This window comes from Loxodonta africana, chromosome 7, assembly GCF_030014295.1.
Source record: "Loxodonta africana isolate mLoxAfr1 chromosome 7, mLoxAfr1.hap2, whole genome shotgun sequence".
Classification (NCBI taxonomy): Eukaryota; Metazoa; Chordata; class Mammalia; order Proboscidea; family Elephantidae; genus Loxodonta; species Loxodonta africana.
The window spans coordinates 16,631,501-16,653,583 of NC_087348.1; the positions used below are offsets into that span (position 1 = coordinate 16,631,501).

A 22,083-nucleotide genomic window follows, 5' to 3' on the forward strand; every position below is an offset into this window, starting at 1 on the left:
CCTTGGTGAAGTGGAAGGTCAGCAAAAAATATGAAGACCCTCAATGAGATGGATTGACACGGTGGCTGTAACAATGGGCTCAAGCATAACAAAAGATTGTTAGGATGGCACAGAACTGGGCAGTATTTTGTTCTGTAGTACATAGGGTCGCTATGAGTCAGAAGTGACTCAACAGCACCTAACAACACCATCATCTTGAAGGAAGCACATAGTGGTTGATGCAAAAATATTATTTTGGATAGTTATCATTTGGCCTGAAGGCTTACTACTTTGTCTTCCCTGGACTGGCTCTAATGTGAAGAGAGAAAAGAACTCCTCCCAAATACTGTCTCAACTTTCCAATCCCCATGCCCATTGGCTAAGCTTTATTCTTACACAAGCCTAAGTCACTCTCCCCTGTAGGGGAATTCTCTAACCTGGCAACCAGGAGTAGACTTCAGGGCAACTACAAATCCAATAAAACTATACGCAAATTTGGTAAGTAGTTGCATTTTGTTGAGTAGAAGATCCAGAGTTTCCATCAGATTTTTAAAGGGACAAAGAAGATAAATAATTTCTGCCCTACCGTGGGGACCATGGTCTTGGGGAACATCTAGCTCAATTGGCATAACATAGTTCATAAAGAAAATGTTCTTCATTCTACTATGGCGAGTAGCATCTGAGCAGCCATCTAAGATACTCCACTGGTCTCACTGTATCAGGAGCAAGGAAGAATGGAGAAAACCAAAGACACAAGGGAAAGATTCATCCAAAGGACTTATGAACCACAACTACCACAGCCTCCACTAGGCTGGGTCCAGCACAACTAGATGGTGCCTGGCTACCACTACTGACTGCTCTGACAGGGATCACGACAGAGGTTCCCAAACAGAGCTGGAGAAAAAATGTAGAACAAAATTCTAACTCACAAAAAAAGGCCAGATTTACTGGTCTGACAGAGATTGAAGAGACCCCAAGTATGCCCTCCAGATACCCTTTTAGCTCAGTAATGAAGTCACTCCTGAGTTTCACCCTTCAGCCAAAGATTAGACAGGTCCATAAAACAAAACAAGACTAAAGGGCACATCAGCCCAGGGGCGAGGACTAGAAGGCAGGAGGGGACAGAAAAGCTGGTAATAGGGAACCCAAGGTCGAGAAGGGAAAGTGTTGACACATTGTGGGATTGGTAACCAATGTCACAAAGCTATATGTGTGCTAATCATTTAATGAGAAGCTAGATTGTTGTAAACTTTCATCTAAAGTACAATAATAAAGTATACATATATATAATAAATTAAAAAGAAAATTGTGCCCTAGACATCTATCCAATATAAATTTGAAGAGGTTGTGATTTGAGGAGATGAAAATCTGCACCTGCAAGAAGGGAACACTTCCAACCTTGCTTTATTTCACTTCTGAACTTACTGAAAGTCATTAATTTGGTAAAGTCATGTCCATTCACCAAGAAGCAACAGCATTCCCTTTTTATAGATCGATTGGATGTTATTTCTCAAGGAGATTTTAAAGAGAACCTACTCCAGCCTCCTTATTGTGCATATTCAGGAGGTTCTTCAAGCATCTGATTAATACCAGAACCATGCCCAGGTAGTCTCTTTCTGTTTCTCCATACAGAAAAATGGCTGTCTTTTCCTAGTTTGGCCTATCTCCAAATTCTCACATATTTGCAAAATCTGGCATGAGTAAACATGAAATTAAGATATTTTTGGAGATAATGTGTTAATGATGCCCATTTATCTCTTTTGTCCCCCTAAACAAAAGGATAATATATATCCAAGAGGATTTTCCAGTTAAAGTTGGTGATTATATATGGAAGGCACAGATTAACTCAATATCAATGATTTAAATTTGTACAATTAGCCAGCTGCATGACTAAAAAAAAAAAAAAAAGATGAGTGTTTTTTTTTTCTTCTTTTCTGGGAATAAAGTCATTTTCTTCTCTCATCTTTTCTTCAACAGATGTCATAAAACAGATTCGTGGAATGGAATGCAAACTACTCCTTTGTAACCATGTTTGTTCTCCTGGATTTCTCAAATGCAAAAGAGCTGTAGCTCTTCCTGTTTCCAATATTCTTAAGAGTAGCTTGTGGCTTTCATCTGGAACCTGGGTATCATCATCCTCATCAGGATGGACTCCCACCTGCACACACCCATGTACTGTTTTCTCTTTCATGTTGTTTATAAGACATCTGCTATCCTTCTTCCATCAGCCCAAGGATGCTTTGAGACTTCTTAGAAGATAAAATGATTTCCTTAATTGATTATATTATTCAGTTTTGTGTGTGTCCTGAATGAGTCTGGCTGAGTGCTTCCTCTTGGCCGCCACCGCCTACAACTGATATGTTGCCATTGGTTGGTCCCTGCAGTACTTAGCTATCATGATGCCTGTTCTCTGTGTGAAGATGGTTGCTGGGGTCTATATGACTGGTTTCCTGAGTAGCTTAGTTCAAACAATCTCTTGTTTTCATCTCTACTACTGTGGGAAAAATACCATTCAACATTTCCTGTGTGACTTGCCTCGGATTGTTTCCTTGTCCTGCTCCAATCCCTTCATTAGCAAAATGATTATTCCGATAGTTACTTTTGTTGGGTTTGGTTCTTTTCTTGTGGGTTAGCCTGTGGTTTCATTGCAGCTTCCATCCTGAAACTATTCTCAGGCAAATGTAGTGCCAAGGCCTTCAACAGCTGTGCCTCCTACCTGGCAGCTATGACATTCTTCTTTGGCACAGCCCTCTATGTGTACAGGGGTCCCAGCTCTAGTCATTCCATGAAGAATGAAAAGGTGCTATCACTGTTCTAAGTCATTTTCATTCCCACATTTGAGTCCTCCGATCTATAGTCTGAGGAATAAGGAGATCAAAGAAGCCCTCAAGATGGTAATAAAGAGGGCAACACTCTTACCACAGCAAGAATAACATTTGCACGACTATTATTATCCCTGTGGGGAAGATGGAGATAAGAATGCGTAAGTGACATTTACAGTTCACTTTAATAGCTAGGCTGATAGAACAAGAGAAAATCGTGTATCCTTGATTGCTGGGGCCATTGTGAGAAAAGAGGTACTGATAGAGATTATATGTAGAGAAACAACAAAAACTTGGCACACCACATAACCTGTTCTTTCCTTCACTGATTTTCCTTATTTTTAATTGTGTCAAACATTTACATTTATTTATTGTCTAATAAAAATAATGTATAAAATTAAATATAGAAAAATTAAAAAATAATTTTTAAAGGAACACTTTATAACTTTGATCCTAAACTGAGAGAGAGGGAGGTTGAAATTTGGTGGAATTTACTTTCAACAATGTTGTTCCATCCACTTTACCCCTTAAGCTTATGAAAGGTGGTGAATAGTGAAAAAGAGATGGGAGATAGGAAGCGTAGGGGGACGAAGACACTTTCAAGGTCAAGGGTTGGGGTGATTCCTAGAAGCTAGTGAGAAGTAAAAGGCCAGCAATTTCTGGGCATAAGTGGGCCTGGAGCATACTCTACAGTAGCACCCTGGAGACTGTGCAAGACCTCAGAAATGATGGCCATCATGGTGGTTTGTCTAGGAAGGCAGGACATGAATCCTAGTGCTTCCAGAGCCTAGGTTTGACAAGGGAGTAGCACAGCCCCCAGCCCTGGGGTACCACAGAGACTCAAAGTCCTTATGACGGCTATTGCTTATGATTGATATGTTGTCATTTGTAATCCATTGCTCTATTCCAAACCCTCTGTGTTAGGATAGTGCTGAAAGCCTATATAGCTAGACTTTCTGCTTCTTTATCCCATTTGTGTGCCTTAGTTCAGCTCCACTTCCTTGGGCCTAATGTTATCAATCACTTTTTCTGTGATATACCCAAACTGTTAATCTCGTCCTGCTGTGACACTTTTTTTGTACAAGTCATGCCTGCTATATTAACAATGATCTTTGTAATAGCAAACGTTCTAGTCATCGTGATATCCTGTAGCTACATTACCATCTCCATCATGAAGATCGCTTCAGCTAAAGGCAGGTCCAAGGCTTTCAACATCTGTGCCTCTCACCTGACAACTCTTTCCCTGTTATATACCTCAGTTATTATTGTGTATTTGAGCTCCAGCTCTGGGTGTTCCTCTAGCTTTGACAGATTTGCATCAGTCTTCTTCACTATGGTGATTTCAATGTTGAATCCCCTGACTTACAGCTTGAGGAACAAGGAAATCAAAGATGCCTTAAAGAGGTTGCAAAGGAAGAGTGGATAATGCTTAAAGTCACAGATTCTGAGATTTCTGACAGCTTTGCCTGTCAGAACCATCTTAATCCACTATAAGAGACACATAAACACAATATAATAATATTAACACTGCCTTTGTACAAAATGGCATACATGGTATATAGACACGTGAATTTCTGTTCATTTTTGGTGAAGAAGACAGAAGCAAAAAGACTCATTAACAACCTGTATTATACAGATGACACAACCTTGCTGGCTGAAAGTAAAGAGTACTTGAAGCACTTGTTGATGAAGATCAAAGACCACAGCCTTCAGTATGGATTGCACCTCAACAAAAAGAAAACAAAATCCTCACAACTGGACCAATAAGCAACATAATGATACACAAAGAGGAGATTGAGGTTGTAAAGGATTTCATTTTACTTGGATCCACAACCTACACCCAGGGGAGCAGCAGTCAAGAAATCAAAAGATGCACTGCATTGGGCAAATTGGCTGCAAAAGATCTCTTTAAAGTGTAGAAAAGCAAAGATGTCACCTTGAGGATTAAGGTGAACCTGACCCAAGCCGTGGTGTTCTCAATCACCTCATACGCATATGAAACCTGGATAACAAATAAGGAAGAAAGAAGATGAATTGAAACTTTCAAATTGTGGTGTTGGTGAAGAATATTGAATACACTGCCAAAAAGAATGACAAATCTGTCTTGGAAGAAGTACAACCAGAATTCTCCTTAGATGCAAGGATGGCGAGACTATATTTTCACATACTTTGGCCACATAATCAGGAGGAGTCAGTCCCTGAAGAAGGACATGATGCTTGATAAAGTAGAAGGTTAGCCAAAAAGAGGAAGACTCTCAGTGAGATGGATTGACACAGTGCCTGCAACAATGGGCTCAAGCATAGCAACAATTGTGAGGATGGTGCAGGACCTGGCAGTGTTTTGTTCCGTTGTGCATAAGGTTGCTATGAGTTGGGACCAACTCAACAGCACTTAACAACAACAGCAGAACTACTCCTGGTACCAAATGTCTTAGGCTGGGTTCTTTAGAGAAGCAAAACAGTAAAGCGTATAAGCATACATATAGAGAGATATTTATATCAAGGAAATGGCTCACACAGCAATAGAGGCTGATTGTATAGAGGTTTATCCTGATTCACGTAGCTGCAGGGGCTGGAAAACACAAGATCAGGTCACAGACAGGGCTCTTGCTCAAAGGCTACGAAGACTGATGAATCTCAAGATTGGCAGGCAAGACCATAGGTAAGCTGCTAGCTCAAGTCCCAAGAACTGGATTTCAGACTAATGGGAGCCAGCTGCAGGATCCAGAATGAGCAAAAGACCATGAGACTTGCCAGAATGATCACGTATATTCCATACAAGCCACATGCTCAAGGAAACTCCCTTTCAACTGACTGGCTACTCACAGCAGATCCTACTATAGATGTGATCACATTATATCAAGTCTCATTGTGGAAGTGATTACAACCTCATATGACTGCAAAACCACTGAGAATCATGACCCAGCCAAGTTGACACACAATCTTAACCAGCACAAGGGTCTTTCTCTTTTTCACTGACCGTGTAATGTTTTCTTTGTTTATCACAATGTTGTTTATTGGTCCACTTGTGAGGAGTTTTGTTTTATGTTGAGGTATAATCCATGCTGAAGGCTTTGATCTTTGATCTTCATCAGTAAGTGCTTCTTTTCTTCACTTTTTTGCAAGATAAGTTGTGTCATGTGCATATTGTAGGTTTTTAATGAGTCTTGCTGCAATCCTGATGCTCTGTTCTGCTTCATATAGTCCAGCTTCTCAGACTGTGTGCTCAACATACAGATTGAATAAATATGGTGAAAGGTTACAACCCTTGACTTTAAACCGCTCAGTATCCCCTTATTCTGTCCAAACAACTGCTGCTTGGTCTATGCACAGGTTCCTCATGAGCACTATTAAGTGTTCTGGAATTCCCATTCTTCACGGCATTATGCAAAATTTGTTATGATCCACACAGTCAAATGCCTTAGCATAGTCAATAAAACACAGATAAGCATCTTTCTGGTGTTCTCTGCTTTCAGCCATGACCCATCTGACATCAGAAATGATTCCCCTTGTTCCACATTCTCTTCTGAATCCTGCTTGAATTCCTGGCAGTTCCCTGTCAATATGCTGCTGCATCTGCTTTTGAATTATCTTCAGCAAAATTTTACTTGTGTGTGATATTGTTCGATAATTTCTGCATTCCGTTGGATCACCTTTCTTTGGAATGGATACAAATATGGGTCTCTTCCAGTTCGTTGGCCAGGTGGCTGTCTTCCACATTTCTTGGCATAGATGAGTCAGGACCTCCAGGGCTGCATGCATGTGTTGAAACACCTGAATTGGTATTTCATGAATTCCTGGAGTCTTGTTTTTCACCAAGGCATTCAGTACCATTGGTTCCTGATCATATGCTATCTCCTGCGATGGTTGAAAATTGACTGATTCTTTTTGGTACAGTGACACTGTGTATTCCTTCCATCTTCTTCTGATTGTTTCTTCATCATTTAATATTTTCCCTGTAGAATACTTTAATATTGCAACTTGAGGCTTGAATTTTTTCTTCAGTTCTTTCATCTTGAGAAATGCTGAGTGTGTTCTTCCTTTTTGGTCTTCTATCTCCAGGTGTTTGCACATGTTATTACAATACTTTGCCTTCTCAAGCTGCCCTTTGAAATCTTCTGTCCAACTCTTTTACTTCATCATTTCTTCCTTTTGCTTTGGCTACTTGATATACAAGAGCAAGCTTCAGAGTCTTCTGATATCGATTTTGGTCTTTCTTTCTTGTCTTTTTAATGACCTCTTGCTTTCATCATGTACGATGTCCTTGATGTCATTCCACAACCCCTCTGGTCTTTGTTCATTAGTGTTCAATGTGTCAACTCTATTCTTGCGATGGCCTCTAAATTTGGGTAGGTAATACTAAAAGTTGTACTTTGAATTTTGTGGAGTTATTCTAATTTTCTTCAACTTCAACTTGAATAGGAGCAACTGATGGTCTGTTTCACAGTTGGCTCCTGGCCTTGTTCTGTCTGATGATATTGAGCTTTTCCATTGTCTCTTTCCACAGATGTAGTCGATTTGATTCCTGTGTAACCCATCTAGTGAGGTCCATGTGTATAGTCGCAGTTTATGTTGTTGTAAAAAGGTATTTGCAGTGAAGAAGTTGTTGGTCTTGCAAAATTTTATCATCCCACCACTGTCATCATTTCTTTCAAGGCCATATTTTCCAACTACCAATACTTCTTTGTGTCTGACTTTCAAATTCCAACCACCAGTAATTATCAATGGGTCTTGATTACATATTTGATCAATTTCAGACTGCAGAAGTTAGTAAAAGTCTTCAATTTCTTCAACTTTGGCCTTAGTGGTTGCTGAGTAAAGTTGAATAATAATTGTATAAACTGGTCTTCCTTGTAGGTGTATGGATATTATCCTATCACTGACAGTGTTGTACTTCAGGATAGATCTAGAAATGTTCTTTTTAATGATGAACGCGATGCCACTCCTCTTCAAGTTGTCATTCCCAGCATAGTAGACCATATGATGTCTGATTCAAAACGGCCAATACCAGTCCATTTCAGCTCACTAATGCCTAGGATATTGATGTTTATGCATTCTACTTTTGACGACTTCCAATTTTCCTACATTCATACTTTGTACCTTCCAGGTTCCAATTATTAATGTACGTTTGCAACTGTTTCTTCTCATTTTGAGTCGTGCCATTTCAGCAAATGAAGGTTCCGAAAGCTGGACTCCATTCAAGTCATGAAGATCAACTCTACTTTGAGGAGGCAGCTCTTCCCCAGTTGTCTTTTGAGTGCCTTCCAACCTGAAGTCTCATCTTCTGCTACAATATTATACATTGTTTTGCCACTACTCATAAGGTTTTCACTGGCCAGTTTTTGCAGAAGTACACTGCCAGGTCCTCCTTCCTAACTGCCTTAGTCTGGAAGCTCTGCTGAAACCTGTCCACCAAGGGTGACCCTGCTGGAATTTGAAATACTGGTGGTAAACCTTCCAGTATGATAGCAACTGGTAGCCACCACAGTATGACAAACTGACAGACTTGTGTGGTTAAAAAGCTAGAGATAGAAATATGATACTATCCAGTAATCCTCCTCCTAGGAACATATGGTAGAGAAATAAGAGTTATCACACAAAAAGACATAGGCACACCCATGTTCATGGTAGCATTATTCACAATAGCAAACAGATGGAAACAACATAAGTGTCCATCAGCAGATTAGTGGGTAAACAAATTATGGTACATACACCCAATGGAATAAAGAAAATACATACACCCATTTTGATAAAGAAAAATGAAGAAACTGTGAAAAGTCTCATAGCATGGATTAATTGGAGGGCATTATGCTGAGTGAAATAAGTCAATCACAAATGGACAAATGTTATAGGAGACAGCTATTATAAAAACCCAAGGAAAGGTTTACACACAGAAAAAAACAATATTTGGTGGTTATGAGGGAGGGGAGGGATAGGAAGGGGAAATCACTAACTAGATATTAGGCAAGTGTTAAGTTTGATAAAGGGAAAGACAACACACAACATAGAGGAAGTCAGCACAACTTGACCATGGTAAAGTCATAGAAGCTTCCTAGATGCATTCAAACACCTTGAGGGACTAAGTTACTGGGGCTGAGGGCTGGAAACCATGGTCTAGAGAGACATCAGGTCAACTGGCATGATATAATTCATAAAGGAAAGGTTCTACATCCTACTTTGGTGAGCAATGTCTGAGGTAATAAAAACTTGCAAGGAGCCATCTAAGATACATCTATTGGTCCCATTTCATCCACAGCAAAGGAGAATGAAGAAAACCGAAGACACAAGGAAAATATTAATCCAAATGACTAATGGATCACATGAACCAGAGCCTCCACCAGCCTGAGACCAGAAGAACTAGACAGTGTCTGGCTGCAACTACCGATGGCTCTAACAGGGGTCACAATAGATGGTCCTGTACAGAGCAGAAAAAAAAATATAAAATAAAATTCAAATTCACAAAAAAAGACCAGGCTTTCTCTTCTGACAGAGCTGGAGGAACCCCTGATACTATGGTCCCCAGATACCCCATTAATTCAGAATGGAAACCACTCTCAAGTCCATATTTTAGCTAATGATTAGACTGGCTTATGAAAGAAATTTTGGATAATATTTCAAAGCATGGGAATTCCAGAACACTTAGTTGTGCTCATAAGGAACCTGTACTTAGACCAAGAGGCAGTCATTGAAACAGAACGAGGGGATACTGTGTGGTTTAAAGGCAGAAAAGGTGTGTGTCAGGGTTGTATCCTTTCACCATATTAGTCAAACTCTACGCTGAACAAATAATCCAAGTAGCTGGCTACATGAAGAAGAACAGAGCACCAGAATTGGAAGAAGACTCATTAACAACCTGCTTTATGCAGATGACACAACCTTGCTTGCTGAAAGTGAAGAGGATTTGAAGCACTTACTGATGAAGATCAAGAACCACAGTCTTCAGTGTGGATTACACCTCAACATAAAGAAAACAAAAATCCTCACAACTGGACCAATAAGCAACATCATGATAAATAGAGAAAAGATTGAAGTTCTCAAGGATTTCATTTTACTTGGATCCACGATCAACACCCATGGAAGCAACAGTCAAGAAATCAAAAGACACATTACACTGGGCAAATCTGCTGCAAAAAAAAAAAAAAAACAAAAAAACTCTTTAAGGTGTTAAAAAGTAAAGATGTTCTTTGAAGACTAAGGTGTGCCTGACCCAAGCCATGGTGTTTTCAATTGCCTCATATGCATGCGAAAGCTGAACAATGAATAAGGAAGACCGAAGAAGAATCAATGCCTTTGAACTGTGGTATTGGTGAAAAACATTGAATATACTGTGGACTGCCAAAAGAACAAACAAATCTGTCTTGGAAGAAATACAACCAGAATGCTCCTTAGAAGCAAGAATGACAAGACCATATCTCACATACTTTGGACATGTTATTAGGAGGGATCAGTCCCTGGAGAAGGGCGTCATGCTTGGTAAAGTATAACCCACTGCCATCGAGTCGTTTCCGACTCATTGCGACCCTATAGGACAGAGTAGAACTGCCCCATAGAGCTTCCAAGGAGCGCCTGGTGAGTTCGAACTGCTGATCTTTTGGTTAGCAGCCATAGCTTTTAACCACGACGCCACCAGGGTTTCCTTGGTAAAGTATAGAGTCAGCAAAAAAGAGGAAGACCCTCAATGAGATGGACTGACACGGTGGCTCCAACTATGGGCTTAAGCATAACAACAATTGTGAGGATGGTGCAAGTCCAGGCAGTGTTTCATTCTGTTGTACATAGGGTTGCTATGAGTTGGAACCAACTCTACAGCACCTAACAATCACAACAATAAAACAAAAATATGAGTGAGGAACGTGCTTCTTAATTCAGCCAAGTATTCAAGACCAAATGGGCAACGCCTGCTCAAAAGCAAAGATGAGAAGGCAGAAAGGAACAGGAAAACTGGATGAATGGACAAGGGAACCTGGAGTGGAAAGGGGAAGGGGAGAATGCTGACACTATGTGGGGATTGCAACCAATGTCACAAACCAATTTGTGTATAAATTTTTGAATGAGACACTAATTTGTGTTGTAAAATTTCACCTAAAACACAACAAAATTTTAAAAAGACTAAAATAAATAAATCAATAAAAATTACAGCCGAGACCTTAAACTAAAAATATCCACTGAGATCTTCTTAACACCAACTAATAGTTTAGCTTTAACTAGTAAAAAATGTTTGTCTTCAGCGTTGTGCTCTTTTCAGATTCATCTCTAGGGGATCAAATTGACAACAACAATTTAAAAGATTAGGGGCATGGAGTTTATGTTAATGAGGGAGGAACAGCTCAGAAAAGGAGAGTGGGAATGGTTGCACAACTTGGAGAATGAAATCGATGTCACTAGAGTGTACATGTAGCAACTGTTGGAATGGTGTATGTTTTGTTGTGTGTATTCTCAACAACAACAAAATTTTAAAAATTTAGAAAAAAAATACATTCCCAGCTTTTAATAAAAAAGGTGAATATTCACCACTAGAGGATCTCCCCTGCAGAAGTACTAGAGGGATTCCTTCAGGCTGAAATGAAAGGACACTAGAAAGTAACTCAAATCCACACAAAGAAATAAAAACATCAGCAAAAGTAACTACACAGGAAAATATAAAAGACAGTACAAATGTACTTTTGCTTGCAAATATTTTCTTTTCCTGTATGATTTAAAAGACAACTGCTTAAAGCAATAATTACAAAACTTTGTTGATGATCACTAAAGTGAAAAGTCAATCCAAAGAACTGGAAAATAAAATTTGAAACTTATATATAAGAGTCTAGTACTTACAGTGCAGCCATAAAAGACAAATAACCCAACTGCAAAATGGACAAAGAATTTAAATAAAAATTTCTTCAAAGAAGATATACTAATGGCCAATTAAAAAAAAACAACAAAACCTGTTGCCGACCAGTCGATTCTGACTCACAGGGACCCTGTAGGACAGAGTAGAACTGCCCCATAGAGTTTCCAAGGAGTTCCTGGTGGATTTGAACTGCCGACCTTTAGGTTGGCAGCTGTAGCGCTCAACCACTACGCCACCAGAGTTTCCAAATGGCCAATAAACACATAAAATCATGCTCAATTATCATTATTTGGAGTCATCACGGAAACACAAGTCAGAACCACAGTGAGATACCCAATTAGACACTTATAAACCAAAAATAATAAAATAACGAATGTGGGTGAAAATGTGGAAAAATTGGAACCCTCATCCATTGCAAGGGGCAATGCAAAATCATGCAGCCACTTTGGACAGCAGTTCGGCAGCTACTTAAAAAGTTAAACATAGAGTTACCGTATGGCCCAGCAATTCAACTCCTAGGTATACAAGCAAGAGAAATAAAAACATGTGCCCACACAGGAATTGTAGAAAAATGTTCACAGAAGCATTATTCAAAATAGACCAAAAATGTCCACTAACTGAATAATTGATGGAATATACTTATGCAATGGAGCCCTGGTGGCTCAGTGCGTAAGAGCAATGGAATGTTATTCAGTAATAAAAAGGAACGAAGTACTGATGCATGCTACAATGTGGATAAACCTTGAAAAAATATGCTAAGTGAAAGAAGCTGCTCAATAAATAATACATGTTGTATAATTTCATGGACATATGTCCAGAATAAGCAAATCTAGGGAGACAGAAAGTACTTAAATCCTTACACACGGTTTAGGGAGTTGAGGAAACATAAGGAGTGACTGGTACAGGTTTTATTTTTGAGGTGATGAAAATATTCTAAAATTGATCGTGGTGATGATTACGCAAGTCTTTGAATCATCTAAAAACCATTGAGTTGTTCAAAAAAAAATTTACCACTAGCTTCCTTTATCCAACACCCTAGAGAATAATTACTGGAAAGTGTTGTCTTCTGTTAATTGTCTCCTTTTCCCCATCAGTTGAGCCTAGGGAAACATTTAAGAGAATCCCTAGTTGCAAGCATCTCTCCTGAAAGAACTCTATGCTGTCTTGAGGACCAAGGGATGCCATGATACAGGACCAAGAGAAGGCAGCAGATTGATAACCCTTCCAGATTTTACCCAGACACAGAATTATCAGGAATATCTGAGTAAGTAACATTAGCAGCAATACCCTAGAACAAATTGTCTTCAGTGTCTCCAACTCACCATTAGCACCTCCCCTGTCCCATTCAACTTGAGATTGAGTACTAACCTAAATGTTGGTGGTTTGAACCCACCCAGTGGTGTTGTGGAAGAAAGACCTGGCTATCTGCTTCCATAAATATTACAGCCAAGAATATCCTACAGGGCAATTCTACTCTGTATCACATGAGGTCACCATGAATTGGAATCAACTTAATGGCAACGGGTTTGTTTGTTTGTTTTTCCCCCTAACTCCCACTGTCTTGTTCTCCTAACTTACCCATGGACTTCAAGTAATAATGTTTTTCTCTCCCCTCATTATTTCACCCACTTCCCTTTCCAAATACCTATAATTCTTTATTTTCTCATATTACACCCCCAAAAGATTTCTTGTATTTTAACAGAAATGGAGGCCTTTCAGCTAAATGTAAATCCTCTTGTGTAGAATGTTCAACATTAGCCAGTTTGTGCAGTGGGGATGGAGGGTTGGAGATTTCCTGAGATCATGCCATGTGGGACCATTGGTTCCAAATTCCATGTTACCAAATGATTGCACTTTTTGCTTTTATTAATTGCAACCTGGATTGACCTACTAAACTGCCTTTAGCTAACAACAACAGCAATAATGACAACAATAATAAAATAATAAACTCTTACGGTAATAACTATTCATCAAGAGCCTGCTATGTGGGAGGCACTGCCTTAGGCACTATTCCATATCTTAACTAAAAGCTCACAAGAACCCTAGGAGGAGGCTATTACTATGACTTAATACAGAACGGGGAAACCCTCGTGGCTTAGTGGTTAAGGGCTACAGCTGCTAACCAAAGGGTCTACAGTTTGAATCTGCCAGCTCTCCTTGGAAACTCTTTGGGGCAGTTCTACCCTGTCGCTACGAGTTGGAATTGACTCAGTGGCATTGGGTTTGGTTTTGGTTTAATATAGGAAGAAAGTGAGGCCCAGAGAAATTAAGCAATTTCACCAAAAGTCACACTGTGGACAAGTGGTGGATTTTAACATCCTTCTTAGTAATTTAATCCATAGACATCGGTCATTTCCCACCCATATCAACCCTAGAGGACAGTGTAGAACTGCCCCACAGGATTTCCAAGTAGCAGCTGGTGGATTTGACTGCTGACCTTTTGGTTAGCAACCGTTTGGCAGTTCAAATCCACCAGCAGCTCCTTGGAAACTCCATGGGGCAGTTCTGCTCCATTCTCTAGGGTCACTGTGGGTTGGAATTGACTCGACAGCTATGGGTTTGGTTTACTGAATAATTTACTTTCTCATTGTTATAATCAAAGACTATCAAAGCATCCTGTTAGGCTACAACGGAGAAACCACAGCAAATTGCTGTTCTCATGCAAAGCAAAGAATTTTTATGATTTAATTTCTCCACCTGGTCTAATTTAAAATAAGTGTACAATTTTGGGGAGGAAATATTCATAATGGATTTCTATTGCCATTTTTGCAGACACTTGAAACTGATAAACATGAGTCTTCATGAAGGTGGTATCTCATCAACAATAGTAATTGGGTCTTCATGTCTCTTCTGATCTCTTTCATAATTTTTATACAGAGGGGCAAACTAACTTATTTAAATCATTTATTTTAACATTAAAAAATTGTTTTATGTTTTGGTAAATATGTTCCACATGTACAAAAATGCGTGAAACATAAATGTACACTATAACGGCTATAGTGAGAACACTTGGGTAACCACCACAACTGAGTTCAGGAAATAGAGCATTACTATCATCCCAGAAGCCCTCTGTGTCTTTCTGAATCACAACAGCCTCAGTTCCCACTATATGTAACCACTTCTTTGCTTTGCTTTATAATTTGACTATTTTGGGTTTATATATATCACTGGACAATATAATTTTGTTTTACAGTTCCTGAGCTTTTGAGTTTTGGAATCCTATTGAAATATTATTCTGTGTCTTGTTTCTTTTACTTAATGTTATATTTGTAAGGTTCTTCATGTAACTGTGCAGCCCTAATTTGACCATTTTCATTTTTATATAGCATTACAGTTTATGACTAGATCACAATTTATTTATCCATTCCACACTGATGGATATTTGGGTTGTTTCAAATTTGAGGCTAACACAAAGAATGCTGCTATGAGTGAATTCACATACGTGTTCAGTGCATGTGTGTATCAATTTCTTCAGGATATAAAGACCAAAGTTGAATTATTGAGTCATAGAAAATTACTGTGTTGTGCATATTTTCAACTTTACTGTTTTTAAAAGTGGATGCCTTAGACTGAGATCCCTTGGAAATGAGCAGTGAGGCTAAGATTTGCCTGAAGAAAGTTTATTGGGAAATTCTCTCAGGACCAATATTTGGTAGGAAGTGGAAGAAGTAAAATCGGCAAAGGGAAGAGTTGAATTGCGATGTAGTCAAACAAAAGCCTCAGCTGATCCTTGGGAACTATGGAGGTAGGATGGCCATCCATCTGGAGCCTCAAGTTATTCTTCCTTTGGAGGGGACATGACCTTCATTGAGGTGTCTTTGGGGAATTCCTGGAGAGGCACTCAGCTGAGAGTCATCAGTCACAAATAATCCATTCAGCTGGGGGAATAAGTGCATGTGTCCTGAAGATGGAATCTGGGCAGTGCACCACAGCATCCACTACAGTCCACCCCTTGTGCCACTCAGATTTACTTGGTTGTGTAATAACTTTGGACATGTTATGAGGAGGGACCCATCCCTGGAGAAGGACATCATGCTTAGTGAAAAGAGGGTCAGGGAAAAAGAGGAAGGCTCTCAACCAGATGGATTGACACAGTGAGTGAAACAATGAGCTTGAACATGGCAACAATTGTGAGGATGGTGCAGGACTGGGCAGTGTTTCATTCTGTTGTACGTAGGATCACTATGAGCCAGAACTGACTCAATGACACCTAACAACAGCAACAACAACAACATAATAACTTTTAGGAACAGTTCCTCCAGGTTCTGGTTTGTCTCTTTTCCTGGGGAAATTTATAAGAGGAAGATTAAAGGAATAAACCATAGCCTCACCACTGAATCAGGTCTGTAGTCTGTGATTGATATTCATTATTTGATCCTTTATTACGCATTCTAGACTCCACTGTCTCTCTCTAGCACTTCAGCTTGCTTAGGTGGCTTACATGTTGGGGTAATCCAGACTCTCGTCTCGAAGGGGTCCAAGCCCGTGGTCACCATGCCTTTCTCAGGCCATAGCTGCTGCACTTGTCTATTGTCGGAATTGGTCAAGGGAGTACCAAGATATTCCCCAGTGGATCACTTGGGTGCAAAATATATTCTTTATTTCCCTCATTGTATAATAGCAGGTCAGTTACCTCAGCCAGAATAATGGTTCCTTTCCTTACTTGCTGGTCTCTTGGCAAGGGGATCCAAATGTAAGTGAGCAGCTGATGTTGCTGCGTCCCTAAAGGAACCATTCCTCTTGTGGGAACCAGGACCCCTAAACCTGCAGAGCTCATAATTGTGGGTATGGGATATACAAATTTCCAAATAAGTTGCTGAAAGAAGTAGTCAGGGCCATTCCTATTTCCACCTTGTGGTTTCCACCTGTTTAGGATATAGCACCATAGAATGATAATTGATTTCGTGCATATACTTTATTCTGGAGGATACCCATCCTTGCAGAATATCATCTAAGAGCCATCTTCTTAGTTGTCCCTTTAACAGTTCACTCCATCACTCCATTAGCTTAGCAGCTTGCGGATGGTGTGGCATGTAATAAAATTAGTGGATTCCAAGGTAATGTGCCCACTGATGCACCTCCTCTGCTATAAAGTGGATCCCTTTGTGAAGTGAGATGTTATGAGAATCCAATGTCACTTTTCAAACCATTAGATTATGTGCTGGGAAGGAAAGGAAAACTCATATTCAGAATATGTGTGTATTCCTAGGAAAGTGAGTCGCTCCTTCCAGGGTGAAAGGGCTCCCATGTAATCAATTTGCCGTCAAGTGGGTGACTGGTCTCCCTGAAGGTTGGTGCCACATTGAGGACTCAGCATTTTTCTCTGTTGTTGACAGGTTGAGTGTTCAGGGGTAGGTGTCGTTAGATCAGCCTTGGTAAGGGGAAACTCATATTGTAGGGTACATGCAGAGCCCCAACTGATGCTACACCATGCATTCATGCACCCATTGTGCTAGTACTGTGATGGCAGGTGATAAAGATTGACTGATATCAACTAGTTGTTGCTTACTTCCTCTTTTGTGGTAGATGACCAGATTTCTTAAGGAGGTACTAGGTTTCCAGGTGGGAGAATCATTCAACATCGTGGGAAATAAAAGCTATAATGATCCCAAAAGGAACTTTGGTCAGTGACTCATTCAACTGTGCATTAGAGAAATGAGAAAGCCTAGATGTTCCAAGAACTATTGGACACAGAGCAAGCTGACATTGATATTGAGAGACCCCAAAGCATTATCATGCCCTTCTATTATGGTATTAGGTCCTATGATGCCTAGATAATAAATGGAATCCTGGCCCAGGTCCAGCTCACAATGGGTCCAAGTGCTTGTTTAATGACTTTTTTCTTTTCAATTGGATTGACTCCCTTTTATTGACATGTGAACATTCTTTATATATTCTGGATATGGGCGATTTGTAATTGAATGTGTTAAAATATCTTTTTCCATTATTGCTTTTTTGTGTTTTAGCATTCTTATTGTCATTTTAGCTGTGTTTTGAAGAAAAAAATCTTACTTTTAATAAAATTAAATTCATTATTTTCCTTTGTGGCTAGTGCTTATTGTTTCTTATGTAGAAAATTATACCCCAATCCTATGACATGAAGGCATTCCCTTAATTTATCTTATATAATCTTCATAGTTTTTTTTTTTTTTTCCAAATTTAGGTCTATAATTTTCCTGGGGTTGATTTCTATTTATGATATGAAGGCAGAGATTCAATTTCTCTTTTTTTTCCCCTTACTGATAATTGATGGCGTGCAACCTGCTTTTTCCACTTACTATATCTTGCATATTTTATTGTCAATACATAAAGTTTCAGAAACTGCAGTGTCATAGTGGTTAAGAGCTGTTGCTGCTAAACAAAACGTCAGCAGTTTGAATCCACCAGGCTATCCTTGGAAAACCTATGAGACAGTTCTACTCTGTCCTATAAGGTCGCTATGAGTCGCATTATCATTCTGAATGCCTGAAAAGAGTTCCAACCGTCCTTTTTGTGGTACATACATGTATCTATAATGCTACAGCTAGTATGTTTGTAATGATTTGTAAGCATTAGTCTACCTTCTTTTGATGGTGAATGTTACTGTGGAGAAATTCAATGCAAATCTGACTTTTTTGTCTTACAGGTAACTTATTTTTGCTTGGATGTTCAAAGAATTCTTTCTTTATCTTTGAATTCAAGTAAATTCACCAGGATATGACTTGGTATTGATCATCATACATTGATATTTTTTTTCTGAGAAAGATATATACATTCAATGTGTAAGTCTAAGTCATTTACTATTTTAGGAAAATATTATTGATTGTTTTTCTACCTTATCATTTTCGTTTACTTCCTTAGGGACACCAATTGTGTCTATAATGTATTTCTTTTTGTCTTCCATACCTTGTCTTTTCTCTTTAATTTTTAAACTTTCTTCTTTCCAAATTTCGCACCTTTCTCAAGCCTGTTTTTCATGTCATTTGTTGTGCTTTTAACAGTCTATTTTATCCTTATTGCTGTTTGCTACAGGGACTTCATTTCTATATTTATATGGTGGTGTTTTTTTTTTCTCCTAGGTAGCTGCGTTCTACAAATTCATTTTTCATTCACTTCTGTTGCCTTCTCATTTATCTCTTGAACCTTCACATCTCTGCTTTAACTCTTGAATTATTGATTTTTTATTAACTTATTTAATTTCATGACAATATGTGTAAACCCGGTTTTCATCACGTCTTGGACAATATTTTTTTGATGAATTTTATTTATCGGTCATTTTTTTGAATCAATGTTATTAAGATTGACTTTTTTTATTACTCATCTATTATGCACCTTTGATTGAGGTAAGATCTTCCAATACCAGCTATTGTGGGAAAATGGTATATAAAAGTGTTTCTCAGCTAGGGATGATTTTGTCCCCCACTCCTACCCCAGGGAACATTTGGCAATGTCACAACTTAAGAAAGGGAGAGGGCAATATTGGTATCTAGTGGATGGAGACCAGGGACACAGCGAAACATCTGGCAATACACAGGATAAACCAAAAACAAAAAGACCCGTTGCAGTTGAGTTGATTCTGATTCATAACGACCCTAGAGGACAGAGTAGGACTGTCCCGTAGGGTTTCCAAGGAGCACCTGTTGGATTTGAACTGCCGATATTTTGGTTAGCAGCTGAACTCTTAATCACTTACCCACCAGTGATTCCATACACAAGACAGCTCCCCAAAAGAATTATCCATCCCAAAATGTCAATAGTACTGATGTTGAAAAACCCGCATTTAGAAAATGGTGGAGGAACAGTGCTCTGCAGTGATGCATTACGTGCTTGTGTATGTGTGTGATAATTCTGGTTATTTCTCCTTCTGTTCAGCTGACAAGCATTGGCAGCTATAGAATTGTTCACAGTAATTACCTTCTATCCACAATATTACTGCAAAAAAAAAAATGCTTTAGGTATAAAACTCATTTAGCCTTGAGCACGCTGTGATTCATGCCTGCTTCTGAATATTCAACCTGTCAACAGCAGAGAAAAATGCTGAGTCCCCACTGTGGCACCATCCCTCAATGAAACCAGTCACTCACTTGAAGTTAAATTGATTATGTTGGACCTCTTTAGCTTTGGAAGGAACAGTGACTTATTTTTCTAGGAATACGCATATTCTGATATGAGTTTTCTTTCCTGCTCAGCACATTATTTGATAGCATTAAGTGTTACTGGATCCCTACAACATCTCACTGCACAAAGGAATTTACTTTATAACAGACTTCCACATCCAGCCCAAGAGTCCTAACCTTGTTTAGCCAAGCAAAGCTTTTCTAGTTTTGTTATAAAACAAAACAAAAATATCCACGGTCTGCCAGATTTGCTAGAGATACATAACCATGGGTGCTCTTTCTCAACTTGGTGTACTTTTTAGTGTATTGGACACAACTTTTTATGCACATAAAGAGTCACAGTTACACTGTGTTGTTATTTCAGCAAATGTGGTTTCCTATGCTTTGTTGATCAGGAGTGATTTAAGAGAGAAGAATTGGTTGACATGTCTTTTTTTCTCGATCTTGAACTCAGAAATCCCTTCGTGGTTATTTTAAACCTGAAACAACATTACTAAATACATATTTTCCAACCTTCTTTATTTACTTACCAAAATTCATACACAACACAGAATACCTTTTAATTTTTGGATAGACTTCATTATACTACTTAGTCAGAACAAGGTGGAAAAGGAAAAGTTCAGTATTATCCCAGCAGAATTCATTGAAAAGAATGTTACTCTCTCAGGCAACTGTAATGCCAACACTGTTGTAAGTAAACTATATATGTGCAGACCTGTTTCTGGGCTTTCTGTTTTGTTCCATTGGTCATTTTATTTATCCTTGCCAGACTAGCACACTGTCTTAATTATTGTGGAGTTGTAATAACATTTGATATTTAGTAAGGTGGGTCCCCCTCACCTCATTCTTCTTTACTAGTTTCTTAGCTATTTGGGGCCCTTTGATCTCTCATGAACATTTGAGAATCAGCATATCAAGTTCCCCTTAACAAAAAAGCAACTACTGAAATTTTGAGTTAAATTTCATTGAGTCTACAGATAATTTGGAGAAAATAAATGTACTTGCATAATTTAGTCACTAGGCCAAGAACATGGCATACCTCTTCATTTGAGTATTTTTTAATGCCTTTCAATAAAGTTAAATATTCTCCACAAAGATCTTGCATAGGTTTTGTTAGATTCATTCCTAGATACATCACTTTTTTTTTAATTGTGCTTTAGATAAAGGTTTACAAAGTAGTTTCTCATTAAACAATTAATACACTTTTTTTTGTGATAGTGACTGCCAAACCCATGACTTGTCAATACTCTCCCCTTCTTGATCTGGGGTTCCCCATTAGCATCTTTCCTGTCCCCTCCTGCCTTCTCATCCTTTCCCTGGGTTGATGTGCCCATTTGGTCTCATTTTGTTTTATGGGCCTGTCTAACTTTCAGCTGAAGGGTAAACCTCGGGAGGGATTTCCATATTGAGTTAAAAAGGTATCCAGGGGTCATACTCTTGGGATTTCTCCAGTCTCTGTCAGTCCAGTAAGTCTGTTTTGTGTGTGTTTGTGTGCGTGTGAGTTAGAATTCTGTTCTCCAGCTCAGTCCAGGATCTTCTATTGTGATCCCTGTCGGAGCAGTCAGTCATGGTAGCCTGGCACCATCTAGCTGTGCTGGACTCAATCTGGTGGAGGCTGTGGTAGTTGTGTTCCATTAGTCCAATGGACTAATCTTTCCCTGTGTCTTTGGTTTTCTTCATTCTGCCTTGCTTCAGATGGGGTGGGACCAGAGGAGTATCTTAGATGGCTGCTCACAAGCTTTTAAGACCTCAGACTTTACTCAGCAAAGTAGGATATAGAACATTTTCTTTATAAACTATGTTATGCCAGTTGAGCTAGATGTCCCCTGAGACCATGGTCCCCAGCTCTCAGCCCAGTAATTTGGTCCCTCAGGGAGTTTGGGTGTATCTATGAAGCTTCCATGACCTTGCCTCAGTCAAGTTGTGTTGGCTTTCCCAGTATCGTGTACTGTTTTACCTTCACCAAAGTTACCACTTATCTTTTTTCTCTTTAATGTTTTTCCCTCCCCACACCTCCCCTTCCTTGTAAACATCAAAGATTGTTTCTTTCTGTGTGTAAACCTTTTCATCAATTTTTATAATAGTGGTCTCATATGGCATTTGTCCTTTTGTGATTGACTTATTTCACTCAGAATAATGCCCTCCAGATTCATCCATGATGTGAGATGTTTCCCAGGTTCATCATTGTTCTTTACCATTGAGCAATATTCCCTTGCTTGTATGTACCGTAGTTTGTTATCTAGTCATCTGTTGATGGGCACTTAGGTTGTTTCTATCTTTTTGCTATTGTGAATAATGCTGCAATGAACATGGGTGTGCATATGTCTATTTGTGTGACAGCTCTTATTTCTCC

General features: G+C 39.1%; 1 pseudogene; it reads left to right on the forward strand.

The window, feature by feature from the left end:
* The first annotated feature begins 3,176 nt into the window (after window positions 1-3,176).
* Window positions 3,177-4,227, forward strand: LOC100666607 (olfactory receptor 5AN1-like; annotated as a pseudogene).
* Window positions 4,228-22,083: the final 17,856 nt, after the last annotated feature.